This window comes from Mustela nigripes, chromosome 8 (assembly GCF_022355385.1).
Source record: "Mustela nigripes isolate SB6536 chromosome 8, MUSNIG.SB6536, whole genome shotgun sequence".
In the NCBI taxonomy this organism is placed as follows: Eukaryota; Metazoa; Chordata; class Mammalia; order Carnivora; family Mustelidae; genus Mustela; species Mustela nigripes.
The window spans coordinates 22,602,615-22,614,751 of NC_081564.1; the positions used below are offsets into that span (position 1 = coordinate 22,602,615).

The window sequence follows — 12,137 nt, forward strand, 5'->3', positions numbered from 1 at the left end:
CATCCAAGTGCCTCAAATCTAAAGTTGCCATTTCGTCATTGTCTTTGGGCCCCATCTTGCCCACTTGGAACCCATTTCTGGAAGCGGGTAAGAGACATTGAGGCAGCATCTGTTGGTTTGTGGTACTATTTTGGTCATACTCATATTTTCAATGTCTGCTAGGACATTCATACTCATATATTCAATGTCTGCTAGGACTGGCCTCTCCCAACCTCACCTCACCTGTCTTTTTCAGAATTGTCTTTGTCATTCTCTCTCATCCATTCAATGTCGATCTGTTTATTTATTTACTTTTGAAATCAATGACTCTTCTGGGGTTTCGATTGGAATTACAATGAATCAGCAAATTAATTTGAGGCAAAAGAATTTTTCTAAATTGAATTCCCCCACTTGCCAAGACCTATTTTTTTTCACATCTTTTAAAAAATTTCCCATTAAAATGGTGTCGGGTTCTTTCCTGGGATCCCAGGTGGGTTTATCCAGAAATGGTTATGGCTTTAGGTAACACCGTGACCAGGATTCTCGGTAGCTTACTGGCATAGAAGAATGCCTTGACTTTGGCGTGTTTATCTTGTGTCCAGTCATTTTTCTGAATGTTTTTATTATTAATTCCAGTAATTTTTATCTGGTACCTTTAAATTTTTTAAGAGAGCAACCACAGGGTTACAAAGAATTGGTGCTTTGTATTGTTACATGAGTCAAGGGGGTAGTGGTCTAGTATGTTCGTGCCACAAAGTGGGTGGCTTCAAACAACAGAAATGTATTTTCTCACAGTTCTGAAAGCCTGAAGTCTGAAATCAAGGTGTCAGTAGGGTTGGCTTCTCCTGGAGGCCCTGTGGGAGAATGTGTTCCAGGCCTCTATCTTAGCTTTCCCTATTTGTCAGGGATCCTTGCTTGGCAATCCTGTATCACCCATCTTCTACTTGTGTTTTCACATGGCCTCCTTCCCCATGAGCATGTCTGCGTATCTCCGAATTTCTTTCTTTGTAAGGTTATCAGCCATTGGATTTAGGGCCCACCATTAATCCAATATGGCCTCCCCTTAACGCCTCTTAACTCTATCACCAAATAGGATTACATTCACAGGTACCAGGGGTTAGGACTTGAACATGTCTTTTTTTTTTTTTTTTAAGATTTTATTTATTTATTTGAGAGAGAGAGTGAGAAAGAGCATGAGTGAGGAGAAGGTCAGAGGGAGAAGCAGACTCCCCATGGAGCTGGGAGCCCGATGCGGAACTCGATCCCGGGACTCCAGGATCATGACCTGAGCTGAAGGCAGTCGTCCAACTAACTGAGCCACCCAGGCGCCCGAACATGTCTTTTTGATGGGACACAATCCTGCAATAGTCAGCGTTCTTGTCTCTGACCAGGTTAATTCTAGAGTATGGGTCCAATTCATGAACCCTATTTTCAAGATGTCCGTTGGAAATACTGCTCGTAGTCCGTGTGATATAAGGTATGGTTACGGTGACTACATTCAGTTTAGATCCAGGAGGCACCGAGAGGAGCGTAATGTCTGCTTTCCCTTCATTACAGGGCTTTGGTGGTACCCAGAATCTGTGTTGTTCCAGAGGGTGACATTCAGAGGGAAGCAAATTTTGGCTCAGTATAATTTGACCACATCCAAGGGATCTTTGGATTAAGGCCATCTTCCAAGGGTCGTCTATCTGCAATAGTAACAAGTTCCATCACCCTTCACCCACCTGACAAATATGTACTGAGGCCAGGCACGTGTCGGGCAGCAGGCCCTGAGCCAGACACCAGGGCAGCGACAGGATCCAGAGAGACCCAGGCCTTGTCCTCAGAAGGCTTATAGTGTAGTGGCCCCAGAAGGGCCCAGGCAGGTTGGGTGGGAGCAGCGCTCAAGGGGTCATGAAGTAGAGTCTCTCTGGAGAGAAGGTGGTTAGATGACTGCCATATTCCCCCAGAGCTAAGGCACTGGGGTCTTTATGAGCCCTGAGGCCAACTGTAAAGGAAAGCAGAGGCTTGGAGTGGGAGTTTGGGGGTGAAATGAATTCATGAATGAAAGAAAAAAGGGTTTAGATGAACCCAGAGGGGCTCTCCTTGGCAGAACACATGCAGGAAAGCAGGCTCCCTTGCTCCATTATGCCTGTCTACCCACAGAACTTTATGTAGGCTCTCCTGTCTCCCACTACAGTGTTCTCAGCCTTATACCGCCCACCCGGAGGAGCAGACGCTCAACAAACAAACAGCCCAGACCCACCATGGCTGCTCCAGCTGCGGCCACCTCTGTGGGGAAACCAAATCCCTTTCCCCAATGTCAGCAGACAAAACAGCCTGGGCCCTAGGTGTTTCCCCTTCTGCCTGGGACACCCAGCCAGGGAAAGCAAAGCAAGAAGCTCTAAATCAAGTGTTTTCCGCAGAACTAGGCCCGGGGGTGGAAGGGAGAGGCCTCCGCTCTCAGCGGCTCCTCCTCCTTAATGAGCCAAAATAAAGCCAGTGCCAGGGAAGTTAATCTGCCTTGAGATAGGGGAGTCACACCCTGAGGTGGAGAGGGAGCGGGCCCAGGGCACCGCAGGCCCAGGAAACTGGACCTGTGAGTCGAACCTCGCCAAGGTAAACGTGGGTCTCTGATGCCCAGGAGGGAGAGGTCCAGTCGTCCAAGAAAAGAAACCCCATCTTCGCTTAATTGCTGCCCTTTGACCATGTGATGAGAAAGATACATTTTTTTCAAAAGATCTGTCATCAGTGCTGGGAAACGCCTGGTACTCGACACCATTTGGTCGTGATCATTGTTCCTTTCCCCACCATCCAACTGCTTCCCCATGTGTGCACACATGTCTTCACATGTGAATGCACATGCACATGGGTGCACGGGCTCTGACATTGATGCACACGTGGGCACACCCACGTCCCACTCATACATTCGCCCTAAGCTTCACCCTTCCGTACACGCAGCCCCACACACATGCTCACACGTGTACACACTCACATACGTGAGTATGCCTGCCTCTACCCTCGCACCCAAGAACACACATGTGCACCCGGATATGCAAACGTGCACAGGCTCACACGTCCTCATGCAAAGCACACGTGTCCTCACATATGTTCTCACATTTACATGTATTTCACACAAACAGCCTCACATACACACAACCCTATTTTGAGGATGCTTCTCCAGGAGTTGATTTAATCCTCTGCTCTGTGATCAGGCAAAGCCAATGACTTCCTTATTGGGCCAGATTTCAGTCTGAAACCCATGGCCTGGTCCCCAGGCCGGCAGACGACTGGTCACAAAGGCCCAGAGCCTAGGATATACTCAGGTCATGTAGGATGTTCCTGCCCTCTGTCTGTCTGGAAAAAGCTAGGGCTTTGGAGCGGGGGAATATGGTTCTCAGTGACTTTGGACAAGTTACATAGCCTCTACAAGTCTCAGGTTCTCAAAAAAGAGGAGAGCTAATATCACCCACTTCATGGGGTTGGGAAGAGGGACACGACCTAGGTGAAGTGGCCATGTGGCTTGGGTGTTCGGGAGAAAGCTTGAGCAATTCTCCTCCCTTGGGAGACTGTCAGGGCTTCCGGCACGTGCAAGATGGGACTAATGAAATCCAAGTGCAAAACACAAAAGGCATTTCACATTATTGCTGCAAAAGGAACATTTTATAAGCTATCCAGCTGTCTGGCCAAAGACATAGCCAGGGATCTTCTCTGAGAAAGGGACCGTGGGCAGGAGATTTCGAAGGCAATGAGCAAGATGTCATTTTTTTTCGTCTCTAAAGCTGCGGTAGCCCACTGGGGAAAAGCAGAGGAAGGAGAAGCCACAGGAAAGGAGAGCCAGAGAAACAGAACCTGAAAAGAATTCAACGGACTGCTGCCTGAAACATCTGGAAACATGCTAATGGGCATAAAGGAAAAGGCGGCGCCAAGCCATCTCTTGGCAGGGGCTCCGAGAGCCGCCCGAGGGAGTTGGAGCAGACACTGTGGGACTTTTCTCTTGAGTTCCTGTAGCTTCCTCCTCAGGCTGGCCTGGAGTGATGGCTGAAACATGGAAACGTGGCCTGACTTCTCTTCCCACCAACCAACTCCGGGCTTGGGTTTTCATCCGGTAAAGTGAACGGTTCGGTAAAGATGAACAGGCCCACATTTCTGGGGGAAAAATAAAAAATCTGACATGAATGCCAGGCACTGTGCTGAGTTCTGCACACGCATCCTCTCAGTCCTTACACGAAGTCTGGAGGGGGCGACAGTGTGAAAGGTATGCCCCTTTGACAGAGAGGATAACCGCTCAGAGAGGGTCTGGGCATTGCCTGAGATCACAGAGCCAGCCAGGGGACAGGGTGAGATTTGAACCTGGAGCCCAACCCTGTGTTCTCCTGCTGAAGAAGAGTAAGTGTTAATCTTCCCGGCTCTCCCCCGCACTCAGGGGCCAGAACCCCCTGGGACCAGCTGCCGGAAACGGATGACCTCAGCCAGCCTCCTCCGTTCACAGACAGCGGGGAAAGTGAGGAAGCCAGGGACTGGCCCTGGGTCGCGACGCATCCCCTGTCCAGTCCTCATTCCTGGACTTCACTCTCCCTAACAGCCCCAGGACAGAGCTGGGGAAAAACTTCAGAGACATCTCCTGGGAAGGCGGCAGGAAGGCGGGGCCGAGCTGGGGGCTCTTGTGACGTGGTGATGAGGTGATGTTGATGGCACTGTATTTCCCGCTTTTGAGAAACGCTCTGGCATCGGAGAAGTCGTTGGGGGCGGTGAGAGGAATTTGGCAGGGATCTGGTTATAAGCCATCTGGAGGCTGGTGCGAGGACCAGAAAAGTGGCTGCCTGTACAGTGTGGTGTCATTCCCTGAGTGCGGTCACAGCTCTCTCTGTTCACAGGAGGCGTGGTCACGACTGGGGAGACTCAGAGAGAGAGAGAGAGAGAGAGGCTCTACCCTGAATCCCACAGCAGGGCAGGGACATTTCACCATGCCCTTTTGCAGCCTTTGTCCCGCGGGACCGCATGAGGGCCCGTTGCACACTCGCCTGCCCGAATGCAAGCAACTCTCACGTCATTTCATCAGAAGCGTGACATGCTAGCACGACTCATCGTTGTTATGCAATTCCCGTGTGCTGGGACCGGTGCTCAGGATCTTATCCACGTCCTCTTGCTTCACCCTCAGCACCCGGCTGCGGAGTCAACAATTACCACCCCCGTTTCTATGTTTCCACTCGAGGACACAGAAGCCAGGAGGTTTGATGAAGTTACAGAGGTGATAAGGGCGGAGCCGGAACTCAAGTGCAGGCGTCCAAGGTCCCAGCCCAGGCTGCCACCCTCGACACTGGGCTGCACCTGCATCACTTCCAGGCACTTCAGGTGACCCCTGAATATCACTCAAGCAGGAATGGGCAGAATCCTGGCTGTCGCGACTGCGCCCCCCACCCTGCCGCTCTGCCACTTTCCTCTCTGAATTGGGGACGTTGGCAGAGGCAGAGTCCCGGGAGACTCTGCCCGTCCCCTCGTGTTGGCCTAGCTCACCCACGGATGAGTCAGCTGGAATTTCTGGACATCGCGGGCTCACAACCGTGGTACCAGGAGCTGTCAAGAGGCAGGAATGCACGGAATGTGGCTTCGAGCGCTCTGCCTGCACCCCCCTCCGCCCCTGCTCCCTGGGGCTGAGTCCACAGAGAGGTTTGGAAGGTGAATGACACAGTGTTTGTCAAGGGTTTGGGACGACAGGTGCATTCGAAGATGAAGACAAAGACCGATTCTTTTCTGGGGCTGCCGGCACAGTTTCCCATCCCGCCCACGCAGGCACGTCTGTGTTCCAGGCCCGGATCCTCCGTGCCCCAGGCTCGGTGAAGGGCAAGAAACCACTGATTAGGAAGCAAGAAGAAAAAAATGTCCTGGGCTCGCAAAAGATGGAATGTTTGACCTCTTTGCGCAGCTCTGACCTGGCCTTGCGACTCCACCATCCTGATTTTGTCCCTTGCTGGCTCACATGCCTTTGTGGAAGCCGTGGGGATTTGCCTCATACTTTCTCTGTGTGGGGGGCTGTGCGTTCCCTGGGTAGAGGGCAGTGAACCGGGCGGTGACCCTCCTTCTCTCTGGGACTTTTCCCTCTAGAGGCAGGGGACTTCAGATAACAAAACGAGCAGAGCAGCCACACAGTTACAGAAAGCAGTCAAGCGGATGAAGGAAACCAACCAGGGCCACGATGGAAATGAGGGAGAGGGGGTCACTTTAAAATAAAATGCACCCCTCAGAGCTGTGTACTGTCAAATGTGTCACCTGCCCCAAAGCTTTAGCTCATGTCATTTCCCCACCCGGGTTCCCTTTTTCCTCCCACCTTTGCTGGACCGGGTGTGGAGGGTAGTTTCCTGACTCCTGGAGCCCTTCTCGCCCACTTGCTGCTTTGCCCCGTGGATATTGGATCACTTTATTTCTCTCCCTGGCTCGTGAGGCTCTCAGAGGCAGGAAGCCGAGTTGTCTCACACACCAGCGCCGCGTGAGAATTCCCTCTGACACACGTGCCCCAGAACCTTTTATTTTGATGCCAGGCCCCGGGGAGATACATAATAAATATTTCTTTAGGGAACGGGCATCCCCAGAGGCTGGCTGCCTGTGGAAGGTTGGGAGGAGTTGGGGGTCTGAGCAAAGAAACCGTATTTCAGAGACACTCGGGGCATGGGAACTACCAGCTTGGAGCCTCGTGGATTCGGACAGTCACATCAGACGCATGCCTTTCAGGAAAGAGGAAGGGTTGAGGGTAAAAACTGTTTCATCAGCCCCTCTTCCACAAGTCCGGGCCCGCAGATGGTGCCTTGATTACCTATCAAAATGAGCAAATGCCAGAATTCACCCAAGGCCTTGCTGACGCAGGGCACTAGAGAGAGAGAAACCGCTGGGCTGATTATCTTGGCTTTATCCACCACATCTGGTCTAGCTCAGCATCTCTGCTTTCCATCTTTAAAGAGACGGCTGCGGAGTTCGAGAATCTCAGAGCAGCAGAGGCCTAAAAAAAAGACCTCACATCTGACCTCCTCCCTTTGTAGATAAGGGCCGTGTCACTAGGAGAGGCTGTGACTCACCCACGGCCACACAGCTGGTGGGAGACCCAGCTGGGACCATCCCATGGCTCTCCCCTCCCAGGCCAGAGCTTTTCCCGGTTTTCCAAGCTGCCTCTTAGATCTCGCCAAGTCATTTCCACATTCTCCTCCCTCTGCCGGGCTGGTGGTGGGCCATTAGTAAGAGAAGCTGGCCATAGTCCTTTCTCCCTCCCTCCACAGGACCTCACCAAAAAAGAAAGAGATTTCATTCCAGAACCAAACAGGGATCGTTTTTGTTTCTGTTTTCATTTTTCTCATCATCTGCTGTATTGTACTATCCAATATAGGCTCCCTTCTCGGGGTACAGCTCCCTGTCTTCAAGCGATGCTATGGAAGTGTCATCCACCCTCCTGTCAACCCTGAGAACAAGACGCCATGTCTTGGCTGTGCAATCAAGCCACCACGGGTACCAAGGTGAAGGGGGGATGCCTCCCACAGGCCTGTCAGCCGAGGCCTCGCCTTGGAGAACAGGTGGCCCCAAGGCTTCACAACCCCATTTCCTGATCTCCTCTTTTGAGACAGTTTCCTGGCTCCCAGGTGAAGTAGAGCATCTCCCTGGAAGGTGCTTCCTAGGCATTCTGGAATGGAGAAGTGCCCATACCCACTCCGTTTTTTTTTAAACTGATGTAGAAATTGAGGCTCAGAGGGGTTAAGTTACCTGCCCATGGTCACCCAGCTAGTGAGTGGCAGAGTCAGAATTTGAACTCAGGTCTGACTCTAAAACCCATCTATTCCTAAGACACCTCCCCCATGTGCCTCAAAGGCGTTGGAAGCGTCTCAAGAGCCCCCACCTGCCCACATGCTCAGAAATAGTGCCCCCGGCGTTGAGTCCCTCATTGGAGCCATCACCCAGTGACTTCAGTCTCTGGTGGCCAGAGATGGTCAGGGATGGGCAGAAGGAAGGTATACAAGAAAGCCCTCAGCAAAGCTTCGATTGTGGTAGGACGGACCTAAGGGTTGGGAGGAGGAAAGGGCCCAGAGGCTGGTGGGACCAGGCATGAGGGCAGCCCCCCTCAAAAGCCCACAGGGCCACTCCAGGGCAGGGACTGGTTTTGGGGAGGAAGGGCCCAGCATGACTGGGAGGCATTAGTCAGCAGCGGCGGCTTATGAAAGGAGGGATTGTCTGAAGCCTCCTTACTCACCGGGCCAATCGGGTCGTCCCCAGAGCCTGGGAGCAAAGCTGGTATCAGAGGGGACCGGGAACTCGGCGCCGCTCATTGCCCAGGTTGAATGACCAGGGTATTGGGGGCTGAGTGTGAAGGTCTGTGAGTCACAGCCCTTGGCTGGCAGGCTGAGTGTCTTCATTGTCCACTCGGCAGTGGGACAGTTGACCTAGAGCCCTGCCGGGGTGGGGGAGGAGGCGGCGGAGCCCCCCTCTTATGTCAGAGGAAACCAGGGGCTGATTCACGGGGTGCCTGCCCTCACTTATCACTCTGCCAACCTGCTCCCCCCCATCAGAAATTCAGGTTTGGAGTCACTCCCCAGCAGCCCCCTGGGTTCACCCACTTGTTGCTTCTTCCATCATTCACATGCTCTTTCTGTTGTGGGGTTTTGCGTTTTGTGGGGGTTCCCCCCCCCCCCCGATTTTTATTTTCTCTGACTGAAAGTAATCTATTGAATATTATCCAGCCTTATAAAGGAAGAAAATCCTGACCCATGCTATGACAGGGATGAACCTAGGAGTGAGATAGACATTGGCTGTATGAGCCCATGTTTGTGAAGCACTTAGGACGGTTGACATCATAGGGACAGAAAGTAGAATAGAAGTTGCCAGGGGCTGGTGGAGGGTGGAGAGGAGGCACGGGGAGTGATGCTCGATGGGTCAGCCCACGTTTGGGAAGATGAAGGAGTTCTGGAGATGGACGGTGGCGATGGTTGCACAACAGGGTGAAGGTACCTAACGCCAGTGAACGGAACCGTTGAAAATGGCTAAAATGGGAAATTCTCTATTTAGTATATTATATCACAAGAAACACAAACCAAAAAAGGTAATCTGTTATTCAAACAATACATAAAAGTAAGAGATAGCTAGATGTCCTCATCCTACCCTCTGTTATTAATAATTTGGCATATTTCAAACCTTTTCTTTTAAATTTCATTTATTTATTTGACACAGAGAGAGCGATAGATAGCACAAGCAGGGAGAGTGGAAGACAGAGAAGCAGGCTCCCCGCTGAGCAGGGAGACTGACGAGGGGCTCAATCCCAGGACCCTGGGATCATGACCTGAGCCAAAGGCAGACGCTTAACCGACTGAGCCACCCAGGCGCCCCTTCAAACCTTTTTATATTCCTGTATAAACATGCATGTGTGTGTGACAAAAGTTCCCCGAGGTGGGAAGGGAACAGGGTCCCCAGGGGCCAGCTAGTCTCTGGCTCTCTCTGTGTCTCTTTGAAGGATAATGTTACATCTCCATCTCACCAAACCCCAGATAACCCCTCAGAGCCAGGTAGCAAGGTCACGGCAAGGTCACGACATTGCCAATGATACCATCCAGTGAGAGGTGAGCCCTGTCTGGCTTGGGGCTAAGCCCTAACGCACAGGAACGCACTTCATCCTTACACCATCATGTGAGGAAGGTCCGCTTTATGCCCACCCCAAAGCGCATTTCATACACGGAGACTCAGAGGCTTTGAGAGCGAGGGAGCTACCAGGTCCCCAACGTTAGAAGGAGAAAGGAAGTCAGGTTGTTGTACAGCGGGACTCAGAGTCGCCCCGGCTGCCTCGTGCCCCTCTCCTTGAACAGTGATCATTTATAGGGCGCTTGTCCACTTCGCAGGAATCCCTTCATTTCTGGCTTCCCAGAGGGAAAGGACTCCTGGAGTTTTGTTCACTGTTTGGTCCTCCTCGAGTCCTGGAACACAGTAGGTGTTCAACAAATATTTGCAGAGAGAATAGTTCTCATTCATGCCTCTGTTTGATCTTCCCCCACACCCTTGTGAGGTAGCAAGTTAGGAAACAGGATTGCTGCTGGTGTTAGTCATCTGGCTAGCAGGCGAGATGGAGTGACTTCCTCCTGGTCACACAGCCAGGCCCGGCTGCCGGACTGGGGCCCCCCGGCTTCTGGCATCCTTCCCAGGCCTTTCCAACTCTGTTGTCAAGACTTGGGCCCCTGCTGTTACGGGACAAAGATATTAATGGAGGAGGAATCCTTTGAGTCATTACCAGCAATAATAATAATAATTGCAGTCATAGTCTCTGTAATCTTTAACTCGTGTGAGCCTCTTATCATTGGCACCAACAAGGCACTATTATGTCCGTTCTACAGATAGGTCCAGAGAAATCAAGCAACTTTCTCAATGTCGCACAGCTGGAAGTGGAAGAGGTGGGATTCAGACTCCATCTGGCTCCAGAGCCCATATGCCACATCCCAGTAACATTTCAGGACCAGCTGGCATCCTGGGCTGGACCCCACAAGGCTCACAGCACAGCTAGGCTGAGCTTTGGTGAAGGCTGGGGCTGAATGAAACGGCCACCCTTCCCTCCTTCTTTCCTGCCAGTCATCGAGTCTTCCCCGAGTTCCACCTGTGCGCTCCGCAGCGGCCCCAGGACACAGCCCGAATAGAGGAGGGCCCTCCCTGTTCTGACTGAGCCTTTGGCCTGCCTGGCAGGAGACGTTAATGTCATAATTATGTGGTTAATTGTTTCATTAGAGCCCAGACCAGTGCCACCGAGGAGGGCTGAGGCTTTGCCAGTCTGTGATGGGCACAGACCGGGGCTGGGAGCTGGGGAGGGCTGCCCCATGGGGCTGACTTCTCGACTGAATGCCGAAGGGTGTTTGGGGTGAGGTGAGCCAAGTGGAAGAGCATTCTGAGCAGAAGGCCTGGGCAGCTGCAGGGGCTCTGACTGTGGCCTGAGCTGGTGTGGGAGGAGGACAGGCGGAAGGGGTGGGGGGAACCAGGGATGAGGGCTGTGCCAGCCTGCCCTGGGCCCGAGGCCTCTCTTACGGAACTGGGACGACTGTCATCATCTCTCTTTCAATATTATCCTTAAAGCACACATGGGAAAGGGGACTTTAGGAATTCCTGTTCCCCCCCCAGGGGAACTTACTCTGTAAGTTCGGGCAGCTGTTAGCACCTGACAACGTGTCTGCTGTCCTGTTTGACCCTCACAACCACCTGGAGGGAGGAAAGGTGAGCAGGTATCAGGCCCCGGTGCAGCAGAGGAAACTGAGGCAGGAAGAGGTGGTGCCTTCCCAGGGCCCCACCCCTGGCATACCTTCCTTTCATGGCGGCCTTTTCTCCTCTTTGAGATTGCACTTAGCAGCACCTGAGTCCCTGGACTGCTTGGGGGGGGGGGGGTACGTGACAGAAGCCAGGAAAAGGGCTGAGCAGGTAAAGGCTCAAGGTCAGTGTTCCGGAAACAGTGGCTGCCCTCATTATCATCACAACCATAATCATTATTCCCTGATTCCGGTGCTCGGCTTCTCCCTGAGCACCTGCTCTGCTGTGTGCCAGGCACTGTGCCAGGTGCTGAGAGGCGGGAAGGCATAGAATGCCTCCCCTGCTGCTAAAGAACTTATAGTCTAGTGAGGGAGGCAGTTAATTAGCAACCTGGGGCAGCTAGCAAAGCACCCACGAAGGGGCCGGCCACGGGGCAGGCGTGGCAGGGGAAGCCCAGAGGCCATGAAATCTGAGCTTCAACTTGTTGTTAGTTTGGCCCTCGGAAGTGGGAGAGTGGGCGAGGACTCCGCAGACACCTCTAGGTGGAGGTGGGTGTCTCTGATGCTAGAGCAGGCGGAGCTGAGTTAGTGCTGGCCACACTGAAGGGCCTCGAACGGCTGCTCCATGCCTTGTGGTGAGCAGCGACGCACGGGGGATCTGGTGTAAGACCTTCTGCCCAGAGGGTCACAATCCACACAACAATGACAAACAAGCTGCCTCGGTAGATGAAGTGGACCAGATCCTTCTCGACAAAGTTCTTTGCAGTTCTTTCCTAATTCTAGGGGTAAATGATGCACAATGCAGGAAAGAAAGGCTGCGTGCCCACCAGGGCAAATGTCAAAAATGTTTGTAGCTCACCACACCCAGATAGCCCTGATTAACCCTGGTAAGCAGAGTACATCCTTCCAGCCTTCAGGTAGGTTCCAAGT

General features: G+C 52.5%; 1 long non-coding RNA gene across 1 annotated transcript; it reads right to left on the reverse strand.

The window, feature by feature from the left end:
• Positions 1-9,206: 9,206 nt before the first annotated feature.
• On the reverse strand, positions 9,207-11,314 carry LOC132023848 (uncharacterized). The gene is made up of 3 exons (XR_009406073.1): positions 11,264-11,314; positions 11,096-11,163; positions 9,207-10,160 (listed from the first exon to the last, which is right to left on the reverse strand). It is a non-coding gene; the product is annotated as an uncharacterized LOC132023848 (long non-coding RNA).
• Between the last annotated feature and the right edge of the window lie 823 nt (positions 11,315-12,137).